Here is a 5,409-nt window from a genome sequence, read left to right as displayed (position 1 = left end):
CTTGGGGTTTTCTGTACTAAAGCAGACTGTGTGAAGGAGACATGAGAGGTGAGAACTGAATCCTGTGGTTCTTCTCCTTCCGCTTTAATTAAACGCAGACCCCCCATTCTACACTATACTACTACTGATAATGATTGCATTTGTATAAAGAGGGCTTATAGGTCCATAATTAACCTTGCATTCATGACTTTATGAGAGACTCATCTTCTTCCTTTCTCTGCCTCAGCCTGTGTGTTTCTTTTCCTTTTTTCCCCCCTGATTTGTCACCTTCATTGAGGACAGAACCCCAGAACTTGTCTAGTGCCTCATCATCATGTCACTGTGACATTGGTTACTGTAGCGACGGGGGTGGTGACTGCCCAGAGCGACTGCCTTCTCTCTGCAGGCTTTATATGATGCCAGGCAGATGACATGCTATAAAAAATGTATATATATATATATTCAGCATTCATCCTCACAGAAAGAACTCCAGGGAATGCTCATTTGAATTGTTACTGTTAGTTGTTTAGCTGGTGTGTGCTTTTTTTGTTTTTGTTTTTTTTTTTTTTCAAATAAAATGTACTTCTGTATGAGGATGATAAAAAAATTCTTCAAACAATATTTAAAGCGAGGGTGATTGATGGTTTAATTTGCTCTCTTTTACTCTGAGAAATTACATTTCATTCATCAGGATGCAGCCGCAGGGATATAACACTCGTACTTTTTCACGTGTGAATGTTACATTACGAACTGCGCAGCAATGGGTCACTCTGTTCCTCTCACATAACACACTCATGCACGCACGCACACACACACACACACACACACACACACACACACACACACACACACACACACGCCTGCCCCAGAGCTTTCTCTCTCATTGACTCACATGAGTTGCTTCCTTCCAGCTTGCACAAATCAAACAGTTGGAACTTGGGAAGCTGCTGCTTTCATCAGCAGTCAGGAGTCGGCAGCAGTAGAACTCGTGGATGTACCTCTGCCTCCATCGCTCTGCTGTTTCTTCAAATATCTGTCAAGGAGAGGAAATCACATTCAGTCAGCACAAAGACACTTCTTATTAGATTTCCTCAAGCATCTTCTAAATCAAGGCAGAGTTAGTCATGGTTGCATTTATTGCGTTGCTTATTTCTGCATGTCACATGTTCTTCCTGCCGCTGGCCTTACTGTCTCTGTTTTCTTTGGCTCTTAATTCTTTTCAGATTAGATCTATTTCTGAAAGAAAATGGACGCGGTTCATCAGTGCTGCCTCAGGGGAGACAGTGCCAGAACCACAAATTTTGGACCGTTATCATCCATTCTCAGTGTGTCTTCAGGCAAGCCAAGATACTTTGCAAGATACACCCACATTTCTCATAAATATTCTGTGGATGTTGGTCCCAGGGGTTGAATCCACTCCCAAAATGTCCATTTCTACACAAGAAGTATCCAAATGTCATGCGCGCATTTCCACAAAATATGCTGGTTCTGTCTCTCAAAGACGACATCAGAAGGATTACATATAGCTGGTTATTTTCAATGCCTGACACAATTACCATTACAGGTGCAATTATCATTATTTTTTGCTGTGTCATAAAACATGGTGGTTGGTGAGGAGTTCTAGTCGGGTCGTCTTTTTAACGCGTCTTTAAAGATAAGCATTTCTGTCTTCGCTTGACTTCAGTCACAGGTGGAAACCGTCTCTGACTCTTTCCTCTCGCAAGTCACTCTGCTTTGTGAGTCAATGCAGATTTCAAGAAGGCGGCACAGGGTGTGTAGGATTAAGTGTATCTGTAGCAGATTGTGTAGCGCACGAGCTCTGACTCACCTTCACCGCGCTCAGTTGTCTAATCGGGTCACATTTAAGCTTCGCGTGCTGCCATAAAAAGGCCCTGCTGCTTAATTTCCCCTGGTGTGTCTGTTTTGTTTTCCTTGTTTTGTTTAAATATCGATTTCAAGAGACGTCGGCTCAACCCGATGTTGCTACCTGTTCACGCCGCGCTGAACTGATGAATCTGTCGAGGCTGGACGTGAAATTTCAAAAAAGACACAATAAATATGACAGCAATGCCGTCCCCCTGAGCTGCTGCTGCTATCATGTGAAGCTGTGCGGCTGATTTTGAAGTTTCCAGCTCTCATTTTCAAAGAGGAACGCTCTAAAAAATTCAAAAACTTCACTTGATACTTATTAAATATCCACTTAATTCATGGCCTCTGGCTACATTATGTGCGAAGTCAGCACCCTGAGCAGAGGAGGAAAACGAGAACAGGCTTTTAGGATCGCTGGAGTGTTTGTGGTATGAAATGCCATCTAGATTTATAGTGGTAGGCTATGTTTGCTGGAGCGTAGAACTTCCCTAAATCCAGTCAAAGCGAAGCTCTCGCCAAGAAGCAACCGATTTGAATATGAGTCAAACCTTCGTGTAAACGCATAATTACGGCGAAAGAGGCACTTTTAAGATTTACCATAGTTTCATTTTTGTTCTCAGTGCTCATGCTTGTGTGTAGAGACCCTGATGATGCTACGAGTAAAGTTTCACGTTGTGTCGAGCCTTCTTAGTGTTTTGAAAATAGCACCCCATTGAAAATTAGCTTGCCCAAAAAAACCGAAACTACGGTAAATCTTAAAAGTGCCCCTTTCGTCGCAATTAAAGCCAATTAAATCGCAAATAAAGCCTCGTTTGCTTTTTGGCGAGAGTTTCACTTCAAGTTCAGAGAAGACCACACTGTGGACGGGCCACGATGAAGGGTTTAACCTCGGTAAATATGGTCACGTGAAAAGCTTTTACGAAGAAACTTGGTCACGTCGCTGCCGTGGGCAGGGTATTAGCTTAGAGCACATAAACAAAACCAATTTCAAATATGGTCACGTAAAAAGAAAACAACACACCTCATTTTCTTGGCCGCAGTATTAAATTTGAGCCTTGCCTTCAGGGCTTGTCAAATGAGCGCCTGACCTCATATTACGACCTGATTGTATTATTCATATTCTCAAAGCCTTGGAAATTCAAATCCACGCGGCTGGTGCGATCACTCACAAAGGCTTTTCTGCAGCTTCTGTTCGCTCCGTTTTACCAGCTCGTCTGCTTGTGTGTTTGTTAGGTGTATTGGAGTGTGACGCAGTGTGAAGCAGCCTCCTACCGACTGTGTTTGTTGATCGCACCTATTATTTCTTCACATTCTGATGATACTTTTGGTCGAGTCTGGAGTGTTTTCAACCAAAATTCATACGTATTGCACCCTGCGTCTATAGTACTTGTAGTACTTGCGTTGTACTCCTACTTATTCTCAGTCGATTGATACTCCCAAAAGTGTGATGTCATTCGTCCATTCATGATTTTCTACATTTGGAAAGTGAGGATTTATCTCACATTTTTAAAGAGAGAGCTGTCTTTCTTTCAGACACGGACCATCAGAGTCACTTTTTTTTTTTTTTGGCCTAGTTTGGGAGTAGAGGAGATGCGGGTCTTATTAATCTGTATAAATGATTCATTAAGTGCTAAAGCTGCTTCAAAGAGACGTCGGAGCGCATTTGTAACGCTCTCGAGTGTTTGTTTTATCGCAGCGCTTCAAGCTTTGATGCACACCAGAGGAATCATTTATTCATTGATCGCCAAGCACACACAGATCACCTCAAAGATATAACCCACAGTGCCAGTGACTTACTTCCAATATCACTTTAATGACTGCCAGGGCGAAGCTGCTGACGGGCTGATTTATTTATTTCTGTGACACATTATTTATTAACCGACAAAGTGTTTATTTTCCTGACACCGCTCGAGAAGGCAGTGCTGCAAGATACCGCTGGCTCATGATGTGATTGAGAATGGTGCCATATACGTTTTAAAGTTTTATCTCCAAGCAGACCGCTTTGATTTTGTTGTGATAGTTTTGAAGACGTTTACTCTCCGCATCCTGGGATTCGTGATTGCGCACAAAAATGGACTTTAAGGATTTAACGAAGGAACAAATCCTGATTGCCAACCTGCTGCAGGTGAGCGTGTGTCTGTACAGCTCCTTGAGAATGTAAAAGATCTTGAAAGTGAAAAAGGGTCCACACCAACTGGAACTCATCTTCCCCACGGAAATCATTGCCCCTGAAACGCCTCATCAGTAGCCCCGCCGTTAACCCCCCTGACTTTGTGACATCACACTATGTCGCCATGTGACACATTTGCACAATTTGAGCCCAGCGGCTGATTTTGCGCGTGATAATTGCTTTAGCACAGCTGCTCTGCTGCTGTTAGTGGTGCTGGGTCAGGCATGCGTGAGTTGACCAATCAGAGCAGACTGGGTAAGAGGCAGGTGCTAAAACAGAGCGTTTCACACAGAGAGGGAATACAGGCCTTCAGCTTCGGCTTCAGAAAACTGATGTGTTTTTTAAGCGTTGAAGCATGTAAACCTATAAAATATAATAAACAAAATAAAATGATGAACCTGAAGAGGGCATACTATGGGGCATTTAATACGTCATTGTTTTATTTGCTGTCACAGTAAGATGCATTAAAATGCACAGGCAAGAAAACTTCTAAAAGAGAGAAAGCATTAGTTCATACAGTTAAAAAAGCATGAAATCATGTCAGAGCAAAGTGGCAATAAAAAAACTGTTTGAAAGTATCCTCTTCCTGTAAAATCTGAATCAAATGAAGGTTAAATCCTTTTTTACGACATGATAGCTCAGACATTTTTATATTGTGCAATTCGCTCAGCATAAGGGCTAATGTGGGAGCCGCCTCTGTATGTTGTTTTTCTAATTCGATGACTTTTCTGATGACTTGGCATCCGAAACAAGTCTTCACTCAGAGGATCTGTTTCTGCTTTGACCTGTGACTAACTGAAGCAGAGGAGGCACGTCATCACGAACCAAATAAGTTAAATCTATTATGTTAGGAAACCAGTGACCTGTGCTCCCCATTTCACAGTTTATTCAGTGAAAAAAACAAGTGCCGAGTGCTCAATATGTGTCTTTCAGATCAACTGGTCCAGTGTCAAAGTGGGCTTCTCTGTTTCACTGATTTCCACAAATACGACGGGACTGACCAACACATCAGGGTCTAAATGCAGCTCTCGTTAGTCAGTGTCGTCGTTAAAATTGAAACACTCTGGCTGATCCTGTCTGCTCTCCTGGCTGGCGTTTCCCCCCTCCATCCTGTCTTGGCACTTCCTTGTTTTGTTGGCATCAAGCTGAGGCCGAAGAGGGCTCCTGTGGCATTCAGATATTGCTCTTGGACCAAAGACACAGCGACAAGTTGAAACAGACTTAAAGGGAGAATGAACACAAACATAACATCCCCCCCCCCCCTTTTTCCATGATAACAAGTTATATTGCATTTGTTTCCTCAAGATCATGAGTTAATTATGTGATTAGCACAGGATTACATGATAAGACACTCTGTTATCACAAGAAAACAGGTTATTCCCTCTTATTTC

Source organism: Acanthopagrus latus, chromosome 13 (assembly GCF_904848185.1).
Source record: "Acanthopagrus latus isolate v.2019 chromosome 13, fAcaLat1.1, whole genome shotgun sequence".
Classification (NCBI taxonomy): Eukaryota; Metazoa; Chordata; class Actinopteri; order Spariformes; family Sparidae; genus Acanthopagrus; species Acanthopagrus latus.
Note: the sequence above shows the minus strand (reverse complement) of the source record.